The sequence below is a fragment of the Panthera pardus genome, unplaced genomic scaffold (assembly GCF_024362965.1).
Source record: "Panthera pardus isolate Hobbes unplaced genomic scaffold, ASM2436296v1 HiC_scaffold_7, whole genome shotgun sequence".
Lineage (NCBI taxonomy): Eukaryota > Metazoa > Chordata > Mammalia > Carnivora > Felidae > Panthera > Panthera pardus.
This window is the reverse complement of record NW_026527002.1, coordinates 171,601-186,114: the sequence shown is the minus strand read 5'-3', so window position 1 is coordinate 186,114 and position 14,514 is coordinate 171,601. Positions and strand designations below refer to the sequence as shown.

General features: G+C 35.9%; 1 protein-coding gene and 1 pseudogene across 1 annotated transcript in view; one reads left to right on the top strand and one right to left on the bottom strand.

Moving 5' to 3' along the window:
* The window catches only part of SPIDR (scaffold protein involved in DNA repair), a 481,060-nt gene that overhangs the window by 451,815 nt on the left and 14,731 nt on the right, over positions 1 to 14,514 (bottom strand). The gene's annotated exons all lie outside the window — the stretch shown is intronic.
* Positions 10,353 to 13,494, top strand: LOC109254761 (heterogeneous nuclear ribonucleoprotein A1-like; annotated as a pseudogene).

Here is a 14,514-nt window from a genome sequence, read left to right as displayed (position 1 = left end):
GTACAACTAGAGAATAAATTCCAAAATAAAAATGGGTAAGGACAAACATTCAACCCTGCAAAGTCCTGCATATGCTCCTCTCTGAGAGCAAAGCTGTGACAAGTGAAGGAGCAAAGGAGAATTTGATCACAGAGACATGTGGTGTTCACTAGGAAGTGGGGCAGGCGACCTAAGAATGAAATGGTACCTAAAACAGGGTGAGGGCAAGAGTTCCACTCAAGAAGATCCAAAGGAGCGGGGGCAGTCTAGGATACTCAGTACTTGTCAGCCAGGACTACGTTCTTGGACAGGACCCCATACCGTGGAGAAACTGCTAGCAGTGGAATCTGCTAGCAGCACAGGGATGGTACAGACAAAAAAGAAAAGGTCCAAGTGGAGTTGAGGAAGAGAAATGAGCCAGGAAATATCTAAATAACAAATTAACAAGTGGCCATAACTTGCAAACTACAAGAAAACAACAGAAACTAGAAAAGTTATTTTGAATCCTGCCTTCTTCTAAAAATTCACAAAAACTGTAACATAAAAATAAGCAATAGAAAGAGATCAAGTTCAAATCCCATACAAAATTATTATTACAAAAAACAGAAAGGAGTAGAATAACATCCCAACACACAAAGCACAACAAAGACATATTCATAAAACAGAAAAAGTGTAACCTACTATTTGAAAATAAGACATTCAGATTATAAAAACTCAGAAATGAAGTAACAAAACCTAAGAGGTAGAATAAAGTTTAAAAATCAGCTCAGGGAAAGAGCCCAAATGTCCACTGACTGATAAATGGATAAAGAAGACGTTGTATATACACACAATGGACTATTATTCAGCCATAAAAAAAGAATGAAATCTTGCCATTTGCAACAACATGGATGGAACTACAGTGTATTATGCTAAGTGAAATAAGTCACTCAGAGAAAGACAAATACCATATGATTTCACTCATAAGTAGAATTTAAAAAACAAAACAGATGAATATGGCAGAGAGAGGGGAGAGAGAGAAACACAAACCATTAAGCAGACTTTTTTTTTTTTAATGTTTATTTTTGAGAGAGAGAGCACATACACGAGCGAGTCGGGGAGGGGCAGAGAGAAAGGGAGACATAGAATCCAAAGCAGGCTCCAGAGCCCAATGCAGGGCTCAAAACCACAAATTACAAGATCATGACCCGAGCTGAAGTCAGACACTTAACTGACTGAGCCATGCAGGGACACCAAACAGACTCTTAAATATAGAGAACAAGTTGAGGGTTGGTAGGGAGGAGATGGGCGGGGGATGGGTTAAATGATGGGGATTAAGGAGGGCACTTGTAATGAGCACTGGGTGTTATATGTAAGTGATGACTCACTAAATTCTACTCCTGAAATTAATATTACACTATACATTAACTAAAAAATTTAACTAAAAGCTTAAAAAATAAAGTGACATATTCTCTTAACATGGAAAAAAAATCCACTCAGGAAAAAAAAAGACTAAACTGGAAGGAATCCAAGAACAAGTAGCTATCACAGATAATATCTTTTTTTTTTTTTTTGTTTTTGTTTTTGTTTTTGTTTTGTTTTGTTTTATTTATTTTTGGGACAGAGAGAGACAGAGCATGAACAGGGGAGGGGCAGAGAGAGAGGGAGACACAGAATCGGAAACAGGCTCCAGGCTCCGAGCCATCAGCCCAGAGCCTGACGCGGGGCTCGAACTCACGGACCGCGGACCGTGAGATCGTGACCTGGCTGAAGTCGGACGCTTAACCGACTGCGCCACCCAGGCGCCCCGATCACAGATAATATCTTAAGAGATATAGAAAGTAATAAGGTAGAAATTTTAAATTTCACCCGCCTCCGATGAAGAAAATAAAAGGATTCAAGAGAAAGAGTGATTAAATCTCTCAGGATCCAACATACAGATAAGAACAATCCTTGAAGAAGAAAACCAAGATAATGGGATAGAACAAATTTTTTTAAAGACTTAATACCTATTTTCTCAAACTGTTCCAAAAAATAGAAATGGAAGGAAAGCATCCAAACTCATTCTATGAAGCCAGCATTACCCTGATTCCAAAACCAGACAAAGACCCCACTAAGAAGAATTATAGGCCTATATCCTTCATGAACCTGGATGCAGAAATCCTCAACAAGATATTAGCAAATCGAATTCAACAGTACATTAAAAGAATTATTCACCATGATCAAGTGGGATTTATTCCTGGGCTTCAGAGCTGCTTCAATATTCACAAATCACTCAAGGTGATACTCCACATTAATCAAAGAAAGGATAAGAACCATATGATCCTCTCAGATACAACATTTGACAAAACACAGCATGCTTTCTTGATAAAAACCCTCAAGAAAGTAGGGATAGAAGAAACATACCTCAACATCATAAAAGCCATAAATGAAAGGCCCACAACTAATATCATCATCAATGGGGAAAAACAGAGCTTTCCCCCTAAGGTCAGGAACACGACAAGCATGTCCACTATCACCACTGTTGTTCAACATAGTATTGGAAGTCCTAGCCTCAGCAATCAGACAACAAAAAGAAATAAGAGGCATACAAATTGGCAAAGAAGAAGTCAAACTTTCACTCTTTATACATGACATGATACTCTATATGGAAAACCTGAAAGATTCCACCAAAAAACTACTAGAGCTGATATAGGAATTCAGCAAAGTCACAGGATACAAAATCAAAGTACAGAAACTGGTTGCATTTCTATACACCAATAATGAAGCAGCTGAAAGAGAAATCAAGGAATCAATCCCATTTATAATTACACCAAAAATCAGAAGATAGCTAGGAATAAACTTAACCAAAGAGGTAAAAGATCTGTATGCTGAAAACTATAGAAAGCTTATCAAAGAAATTGAGTAATACACAAAGAAATGGAAAAGCTCACAGATTGGGAGAACAAATATTGTTAAAATGTCTATACTACCCACAGAGAACAAACTAAGGGTTGGGGGCGGGGGCAGAAGAGAGGAAAAAGAGGTGATGGGCATTGAGGAGGGCATTTGTTGGGATGAACACTAGATGTTGTATGTAAGTGATGAATCATGGGAATCTACTCCCTAAATCAAGAGCACACTGTATACACTGTATGTTAGCTAACTTGACAATAAAATATATTTTTTAAAAAATGTCTATACTACTCAAAGCAATCTACACATTCAACACAATCCCTATCAAACTAAAACCAGAATTCTTCACAAAGCTAGAACAAACAATCCTAAAATGTGTATGGAACATGAAAAGGCCCCGAATAGTCAAAGTAATATTGAAAAAGAAAATCAAAGCTGGATGCATCACAATTCCAGACTTCAAGCTGTTTTACAAAGCTGTAATTATCAAGACAGTATGGCACTGGCACAAAAACAGACACGTAGATCATTGGAACAGAACAGAAACAGAACAAAGAACCCAGAAATGGACCCACAAATGTATGGCCAACTAATCTTCAACTAAGCAGGAAAGACTATCCATTGGAAAAAATAGTCTCTTCAGCAAATGGTGCTGGGAAAACGGGCCAGTGACATGCAGAAGAATGAACCTGGACCCCTTCCTTACACCATACACAAAAATAAATTCAAAACAGATGAAACACCTAAATGTGAGACAGGAAACCATCAAAATCCTACAGGAGAAAACCAGCAGCAACCTTTTTTTTTTCACCTTGGCTGTAGCAACTTCTTATTTGACAAGTCTCTGGAGGCAAGGGAAAGAAAAGCAAAACTTAACGATTGGGACCTCATTAAGATAAAAAGCTTCTGCAGGGACCCCTGGGTGGCTCAGTCAGTTAAGCATCCGACTTCGGCTCAGGTCATGATATCGCAGTTCACTGGTTCAAGCCCTGCGTTCAGCTCTGTGCTCAGAGCCTGGAGCCTGCTTCGGATTCTGTGTCTCCCTCTCTCTGGCAAAAATAAAAATAAACATTAAAAAAAAAAAAAAAAGATTCTGCATAGTGAGGAAACAATCAACAAAACTAAAAGACAACTGATGGAGTGGGAGAAGATACGTGCAAATGACATATTGGATAAAGAGTTAGTATCTAAAATGTATAAAGAACTTATCAAACTCAACACTCAAAAAACAGGGGCGCCTGGGTGGCTCAGTCGGTTAAGCGGCCGACTTCGGCTCAGGTCATGATCTCGCGGTCCGTGAGTTCGAGCCCTGCGTCGGGCTCTGTGCTGACAGCTCAGAGACTGGAGCCTGTTTCAGATTCTGTGTCTCCCTCTCTCTGACCCTCCCCCATTCATGCTCTGTCTCTCTCGGTCTCAAAAAAAAAAAAAAAAATAATTAAAAAAAATAAAAAATAAAAAAAAATAATCCAGTGAAGAAATCAGCAGAAGACAACAGACACTTTTCCAGAGAAGACATCCAGATGTCTAACACACATGAAAAGATGCTCAGTATCACTTATCATCAGGGAAATACAAATCAAAACCACAATGAGATACTACCTCACACCCGTCAGAATGGCTAAAATTAACAAGTTAGGAAACAACAGATGTTCGCAAGGATGTGACCTTTTGCACTGTTGGCGGGAACGCAAACTGGTGTAGCCACTCTGGAAAACAGTGTGGAGGTCCCTCAAAAAATTAAAAGTAGAACTACCTTATAACCCAACAATTGCACTACTAGGAATTTATCCAAAGGATACAAAAACGCTGATTCGGAGGGGCACATGCACTCCCAATGTTTACAGCAGCTCTATCAAAAACAGCCAAAATATGGAAAGAGCCCAAATATCTATCGACAAATGGATAAAGAAGATGTAGTGTGTGTGTGTGTGTGTGTGTGTGTGTGTGTATCTACATATACATACATATACACATATGCATATACATACATATACGCACATGTATACACATATGCATATACGTATGTATGTATATAATGGAACACTACTCAGTGATCCAAAAGAATGAAATCTTGCCATGTGCTACAACGTGGATAAAACTAGAGTGTATTATGCTATGCAAAATATGTCAGTTAGAGAAAGACAAATATAATTTCACTTATATGTAAAATTTAAGAAAGACAACAGATGAAAATAGGGGAAGGGAAGGAAAAATAAGAAAACAGAGAGGGAAGCAAACCATAAGAGACTCTTAAATATAGAGAACAAAATGAGGGTTGCTGGAGTGGAGGTCAGTGGGGGGATGGACTAAATGGGTAATAGGCATTAAAGAGGGCACTTACTGGGATGAACACTGGGTGTTATATGTAATAGATAAATCCCTGGGCTCTACTCATGAAACCAAGATGACACTATGTTTACTAACTTGTATTTAAATATAAAAAAAAAGATGTGAGGGGTGTGTGTACATATATATATATATATGTATGTACACATATATATGTACATATATATATACATGTACATATGTACATGTACATATATATGTACATATGTACGTGTACATATATATATGTACATATATATGTACACACATCCCATATATGTGATGGGTAATGTGGACTATTACCCATCAAAAAGAATGAAACCTTGCCATTTGCAGCAACATGGATGGACCTAGAGGATATAATGCTAAGCGAAATAAGTCAGAGAAAGACAAATACCATATGATTTCACTCATGTGGAATTAAAGAGACTAATGAACAAAGGGAAAAAAAGAGAGACAAAACAAGAACCAGACTCTTAACTATAAGAGAACAAACTGATGGGTACCAGAGGGAAGGTGAATTGGGGAATGGGGGTAATTGTGGATAGGACTTAAATAGTACATTTACTATGATGAGCAATGAGTAATATATAGAATTGTTGAATCATAATATTATACACCTGAAACGAACACACACTGTATGTTAACTGTAGCTGGAATTAAAAAAAAAACAACCTACCTTAACAAAAAATAAAGTGAGAAGTGTTACTCTACCCAATGTTAAGGACTATCTTATGGCTACAATAATCAAAACAGTGATTTTGACAAAGAAACTGAAACACAGATGAGTGGAACACTTCAAAAACCAGAAACAGACACTGACAGAAGTATTCAATTGTTTTTTGACAAAAAAACAAAACTTTGTGTGTGTGTGTGTGTGTGTGTGCGTGTGTGTGTGTATACATACAGTACTACACAACTGAATATCCATAAGCAAAAAAATAACAACAATGAGAAGGATTTCAACCTAATGTCTTATACAAAAATTAACTCAAAATACGGAACAAATTTGAATGGTACTAAGATTCATCTCCTAAACCAGGACGCTCTATCAATAATGGTAGCAGTAGCTTTTTGCCTATCACATAAACACAAAAACAGAGTCAAGAAAAATGAGGAATCAGAGGAATATATACCAAATGAAAGAAGATAAAACTTTAGGAAAAACTTAATGAAACAGGAAAAAGTAATTCACCTGATAAAGTATTCTAAGTAATGGTCATAAAGAAGCTCATTGATCTGGGAAGAAAAATGGACTAAGCAGAGTAAGAACTTCAAAAAAGAGCTTAAACAAGGGTAAGAAAACTACCAAATTGAAGTCTCAGAGCTGAAGAAATAACTGAACTGAAAAATACACTAAGGGCTCGACAGACTAGATGAAGCAGAAAGATTAGTGAATTGGAAAACAGAGCAAATGAACTCACCTAATCACAGCAGGAAAAAAAAATGAATGAAAAAATGAAGATAGCTTACCTATAAGACAACATCAAGTGGTATAACATTTGCACCATAAGGGTCTCAGAAGGGGAAGAGAGTGAAAGAGATAAAAAAAAAAAAAAAAAAAAAAAAAAACTGTTTGAATAAATAATGGCTGAATATATCACTAGTTTGGGTAAAGAAAGACATCCAGATCCAGGAAACCCAGAGAATTAAAAAAAAAAAAAAAAAAAGATGAGCCAAAAGAGCTACACCAATACACATTAAAAACAAAATGTCAAAAGCTAAAGACAACGACTCTCAAAAGCAGCAAGTAAAAAACAACTTGTTATGTACAAGGAAACCCCCATGGGAAATCAGCAGATTTTTCAGCCAGGAAAAGAGAATGATATGATATATTAAAAGATACTATACTATACTGTAATATATATAATAAATGATAAAAGAGACAATATATTAAAAGAACTGGGCGGGGGGGGGAAGCACTTACAACCAAAAATATTCTAGCCAGCAAGGTTATCATTCAGGATTGTAGGGGAGATAAGGAGTTCCCAGACAAAAAAATTAAAGAGTCCATCGCCATGCAACCAGTAATAGAAGTAATATTAAGAGACTTCTCCAAGCTGAAAAGAAAAGGCATAATTAGTAACAAGAAAACATAAAAGTAAAATCCTACTAGGAAAGGTATATATGTAATAACAACAGTGGATTGATCACTTATAAAGCTAGTGTGAACATTAAAAAACAAAAGTAATAACAAGATCACTAAAACAGGTAAGGCAAACACAAAAATATGTAAAATATGACATCAAAAAAAAAAAAAAAAAAAAAAAGCCAGGGTGGGGGAGTGTGTGTGGAATAAAAAGGTAGATTGATTTGTTTGTTTTTTAAGTAGTCTTCACACCCAGCGGGGATCCCAATGCGGGGCCTGAACTCACAACCATGAAATCAAGACCTGAGCCAAGATCAAGAGTTGGACATTCAACCAACTGAGCCATGCAGGCACCCAAAAATGTAGTTTTAAAATGCATTCAAACTGAAGCTGCTATCAACTTTAAATAGACTGCTATATGCACAGGCTAATAGATATAGATATATAGATATAGATATAGATATAGATATAGATATAGATATAGATAGATATATAGACACACACACATATATATATTATATATATGCACAGGCATATATATATATATATAACCACAAAGCAAAAACCTATAGTATATACACAAAAGATAATGAGAAAGGAACTTAACATAACGCTAAATAAAATCATCAAACCATAGGGAAGAAAGTAAGACAAGAAAAAGGGAACAGAGAGGAACTACAAAACAGCCAGAAAACAAGTAACAAAAGAGCAGTAAATACATAACTATCGATGATTATTTCAAAGGCAAGTGGACTAAATTCTATCATAAGACACAGAATGGCTGAATTGATTTAAAAAAAAAAAAATCTGTACTACCTACAAAAACTCACCTTAAGTGTGAAGAGACATAAAGACTGAAATTGAATGGATAGAAAAAGATGTTCCATGCATTGGAAACCAAAAGAAAGCTGGGGTGACTAGTTATACCAAACAAAATAGACTCTAAAAGAGTGTAACAAAAGACAAAAAAAAAAAAAAGGATATTACATAATGATAAAAGTGTCTAATCCAACAAGAAGATATAACATTTGTAAATACTTATGCGCCCAACAAAGAAGCACCTAAATATAAATGAATCTAAAGAGAAAAATTGCCAGCAATACAATAATAGTAAGGAACTTTCATAGTCCTCTTAAATCAATGGATAGATCGTCCAGACAGAAAATCAATAGGAAACATCAGCCCTAAAAAAGACATTAGACCAGAAAGACCTAATGGATAAATACAGAACATTCCAGCCAAAAGCAAAAGAATACACATTCTTCTCCAGTGTACCTCGAACATTCTCCAGTATAAATTGTATGTCAGAACGCAAACAAGTTTCAATAAATTTAGAAATATTAAAATCACATCAAGCATCTTTTTCAACCAAAATGGTATGAGCTCTTTCACACAAAATAGGTATCAATTACAAGAAGAAAACTGGTAAACTCACAAATATGTAGAGCTTAAACACGCCACTGAACAATTGATGGGTAAATGAAGAAATCAAATGTGAAATCAGAAATAACTTGAGACAAATGAAAATGGAAATACTACATACCAAAGACAGGATGCAGTAAAAGCAGCTCTAAAAGGAAAGCTGACAGTGATACATGTCCTACTTGAAGAAACATGGAGAAAGGATAAATATCACGTACACCATATACATCTCACACACACACAACATGGAATACTAGTCTGCCATAAAAAAGATAAAAATCTCACCATCTGTGATAACATGAATGGACTTTATGCTAATATTATATAATATGCTATATAATATGCTAATATGCTAAATGAGATAAGTCAGACAAAGACAAAAACAAATACTGTATGATTTCACTTATATGTAGAATCTTTCAAAAAAATTAACAAAACAAAACTTGTACATATGGAGACTAAAACGGTGGTTACCAGAGGGGACAGGGGTTGAGGGTAGGTAAAATTGGTGAAGGGGGTCAAAAGCTATAAACTTCCAATTATAAAGTAAATAAGTCATGGAAGTGTAATGTACAGCATGGTGACCATAGTCAATAATGGAAAGTTGCCAAGAGAATAAATCTTAATCACAAGAAAAAAAGTTTTTGTAATTTTGTATCGGGATGAATGGTAACTAGATTTATTGCAGTGATCATTCTGCAGTATATGCAAATATCAAGCCATTATGCTATATACCCGAAACCTATATATTGTTAATTATACATCAATTTAAAAAAATAAGTAAAAGACATGAATGGATATTTCACCAAAAAGGATAGATTTGGCAAGTAAACACATAAAACAGATTAAATATCCTTAGCCATCATGGAAATATAAATTAAAATAATAATTAGTTAATAACACACACCTATCAGAGTGACTAAAATAAAAAATGTGATGGTCAAACTTGCAGAATAATCTCTTATTAGAGGTAAGGACCTCTAATAACCCACTCCTTCATAAAAGGAATAAGAAGAATAGCAAAAATAGTCCATCTAATTTTTCACAGCTATAGGCTTGCAACAATCTGAATAGAATTTACCCAAGAAAACAACTAAATCTCAACATAAACAATAAACTTCGTGTGTTTTAACTTGCCCTAGTTTCATGCCCCCCTCTCTAGTTTCATGGCAGCTTTGAAAAGCAGTAGCCTCATAACCAGAGTAGCTGTGTAAACCAGCAGCCTAGCAGTCACAGGAGAGAGGAAATTGCATTTAGAGCTCCTCAAAAGGCCCTATCCCCAGAGTACTATCATAATCTGACCTGCCTGGCAGCTTTTAGGAAAAAACTTATAAACAGAATTTATAATTTGATTCAGCAGCTCATTCAATGGGAAAAGTCCTATCCCCAGGGCATGTCTCTAAAAGAGTCAGCAGCAATTAATTATTAATTAATTATTGCTAAACAAATTATTATTGCAGATGTGTGAAGCAGCAATAGTGGTTTAAGGAACCAAGACTGGCCAAATATACCTAAAAGGAAGATCTGGAGAATGCTGTCCATAGGCAGCTTGAAAAGAGCTGACATATTCCTGGGGATCTAGAATGCTATTTGCATGTACAAAACTGTATCCATGCTGAGGAAAAAAACTAAGAAAGCCCAAATCTCTCAACTCTGGATAACCATGAAGCCCTCCCTGCACAAGGAGAAAGTAATAGTTGATTATATACTGCCAGAGTATAGAATGCATGCCTCAAAAACACAGAATCCCTTGGTAAAGGATGAAAGACTTATTGGCTCTAGGTACTTAAAGAAATCGCTGTGCAATAATTCACAGGCAAGTAAACTAACCATGTAGTGTCTTTAGTAACTACACACAACAGGATATACGAACTGTACAAAATTAGCCTAGAAAGGTCATTAAACAAACAAAACAAATTGCAACAACAACAAAAACACCACTCTGAGGAGGAAGTGGGGGAACTTAATGTCCACATTATATTATTTAAAATCTTTACTTTTCAACAAAAAATTGAAAGACGAATAAATAGGAAAAGTATGACAAGGAAAAAGTAAGCAAGAGAAAATGTACTTGAGGGAGCCCAGAAGTTTGAATCAGTACACAAAGCTTTAAGTCAACTATTACAAATAAGCTCAAAATTAAAAATATGGAAGTTATGTCTAAAATACTTTAATTATAAAAATGCCTCACCAAATAGAAAATATAAATACGTAGCAATTATTTAACAACAACAACAACAACAAAAACCCACAAATATTACAATCAAATAGAAGTTTAGGAGTTGACTAATACAAAAACTAAAATGAAGTCACTTGATAGGCTCAACAGATTTGAACTGGCAGAAAAATCAGCAAACTTTAGACAGGACAAAACAGATTATCTGAACTGAAGAACAGAAAGAAAAAAGGCTGAAGACAAATGAACACAACCTCTGAGACCTGTGGGACACTATCAGGTATACAAATATATGCAAATTAAGAATTTCAGAAGAAAAGGAGAGAAATAAGCAACAGAAATTTTACTTGAATAGAGCCCTAAAACCTCAAATTTCATGAAATATCATACATCCAAAAAGCTCAAAGAACTTCAACTAAGATAAACTCAAAGAGACTCACCACAGACACATCATGCCAACTGGTGAAAAACAAAGAGAAATCACAAAAGCAGAAAAACATAAATGAATTATCATGTAAAACGAGCCTCAATAAAATTAACAGCTGACTTCCCATGAGAAATCATGAAGATGCCCTCAAACAACATAATACACATTCTTCCCACATAAACATGAAATATTCTTTTGGACAGATCATATTTTAGGCCATAAAACAAACCTCAATAAACTTAAAAAGAGTGAGATTAATAACATTCTTGAACAAGAACACAATGAAATTAAAAACTAAAAAGAAATAAAACTGAAAAATCACAATGTAGAGATTAAACAACACATTCCTAAATAATAACAGATAAAAGAAAAAAAAATCACAAGAAAAATTAGAACATGCTTTGGGAAGAACAAAAATATACCAAAACTTTTTTTGAAAAAGGTCTATCAAAAAGATTTATTTGCTTTAAAATGCATTCATTTCCAGAAGGATTGTTAATAAAACATTACAATTTCTCATCCTCTGTAATAGAGTATTGAAAATGAGTTGTGGTATGGTAGCAAACACTGCAGGTATTAAGTGCAATGAGCCTGTGATGCCTTTATAAATCTGAAACCCATGTAGGACAATAAATTAACAATGAAAAAGACAAGAGCATCTAACTGCTGTCTGGTTATCTCCTTGCAATGCTTCAGCTTATAAGTTGTGCTCATTCAACATAAAATTAGGTCTTTCAAATTGTAAGGCGGATTTTTGCTGATATATTCCTAGTGCGAAAAAAATAGTACCTTACCACAAAAATATTTTTATGGCACAAAATTTAAGTTGTTCCATAGTGGTTCACATAGGTGTAATAACAAATAGGCATAGGGCGCATGGGTGGCTCTGTCAATGGAGTGTCAGACCTTGATTTCGGCTCAAGTCTTGATCCCAGGGTCATGGGATCCAGCCCCGTGTCAGGAGCTGCCCCTCTCCCCTGCTCGCATACACTCGCTCTCTAAAATAAGAAATAAAAAATAATAAATAGGCACAAGAAAATAAAATTCCTGTAAACTATAAAGAAGTAAATTTCACCTTTTTCTGCCTGTAGACAACGCCAAGTAAGCATCGGTAAAGTCTCCCCACCCACTGCTGTCATATCTAAGTCAGAATCTCCCAAAGAGCCTGAACAGCTGCGGTAGCTTTTCATAGGAGGTTTGAGCTTTCAAACAACCGATGAGAGTCTGAGAGTCCGATGAGAGTCCCCATTTTGAGCAATGGGGAACACTTATGGACTGTGTGGTAATGACAGAACCAAATACCAAGCGCTCCAGAGGCTTTGGGTCTGTCACGTTTGCCACTGTGGAAAAGGTGGATGCAGCAATGAATGCAAGGCCACACAAAATGGATGGAAGAGTTGTAGAGCCAAAGAGGGCTGTCTCAAGAGAAGATTCTCAAGACCTGGTGCCCACTTAACAGTGAGAAAGATTTTTGTCAGTGGCATTAGACACTAAAAAACATCATCTAAGAGATTATTTCGAACAGTATGGGAAAACTGAAGTGATTAAAATCATGACTGATCAAGGCAGTGACAAAAAGAGAGCCTTTGCTTTTGTAACGTTTGATGATCATGACTCTGTAGACAAGACTGTCATTCAGAAATACCATACTGTGAATGGCCACAACGGTGAAGTAGGGAGAGCTTATTTAAGCAAGAGATGGCTAGTGCTTCATCCAACCAAGGAGGTCAAAGTGGTTCTGAAAACTTTGGTGGTGGTCATGGAGGTGGTTCTGGTGGGAATGACAACTTTGGTTGTGGAGGAAACTTCAGAGGGTGAGGTGGCTTTGGTGGCAGTCAACAGGGTGGTGGATATGGGGATGGCTATAATGGATTTGGTAATGATGGAAGCAACTATGGAGATGGTGGAAGCTATAATGATTTTGGAAATTACAACAATCAATCTTCAAATTCTGGACCCATGAAAGGAGGAAATTTTGGAGACAGAATCTCTGGCCCCTGTGGTGGTGGAGGCCAATACTTTGCCAAACCACAAAACCAAGGTGACCATGGTGGTTCCAGCAGCAGCAGTAGCTATGGCAGTGGCAGAAGGTTTTACTATGTTTACTGCCAGGAAACAAGGCTTAGCAGGAGAGGAGAGCCAGAGAAGTGGCAGGGAAGCTACAGGTTACAACAGATTTGTGAACTCAGCCAAGCACAGTGATGGCAGGGTCTAGCTGCTACAAAGAAGACATGTTTTAGACAATGTACATTGACAAAAAATCTGAGGACTGTATTTGTGATTAATTGTATAACAGGTTATTTTAGTTTCTGTTCTCTGGAAAGTTTAAAGCATTCCAAAAAAGGGTTTTAATGTAGATTTTTTTTTTTTTTTGCACCCATGCTGTTGATTGTTAAATATTAATCATAGTCTGATCATGACGCTGAATAAATGTGTCTTAAAAAAAAAAAAGTAAATTCTTTCTCTGCATCTATTGAGAGGATCATATGGTTCTTATCCTTCCTTTTATTGATGTGATGAATCACGTTGTTTTGTGGATATTGAACCAGCCCTGCATCCCAGGTATAAATCCCACTTGGTCGTGGTGAATAATTGTTTTAATATATTGTTGGAGCTGGTTGGCTAATATCTTGTTGAGTATTTTTGCATCCTTGTTAATCAGAGAAATTGGTCTATAGTCCTTTTTACTGGGGTCTCTGGTTTTGGAATCAAGGTAATGCTGGCTTCATAGAAAGAGTTTGGAAGTTTTCCTTCCATATCTATTTTTTGGAACAGCTTCAAGAGAATAGGTGTTAACTCTTCCTTAGATGTTTGGTAGAATTCCCCTGGAAAGCCATCTGGCCCTGGACTCTTGCTTTTTGGCAGATTTTTGATTACTAATTCCATTTCCTTACTGGTTATGGGTCTGTTCAAATTTTCTATTTCTTCCTGTTTCAGTTTTGGTAGTGTATATGTTTCTAGGAATTTGTCCATTTCTTCCAGATTGCCCATTTTATTGGCATACAATTGCTCATAATATTCTCTTATTATTGTTTTTATTTCTGCTGTGTTGGTTGTGATCTCTCCTCTTTCATTCTTGGTTTTATTTATTTGGGTCCTTTCTTTTTTCTTTTTAATCAAACTGGCTAGTGATTTATCAATTTTGTTAATTCTTTCCAAGAACCAACTTCTGGTTTCATTGATCTGTTCTGGTTTTTTTTTTTGGTTTCGACAGCATTAATT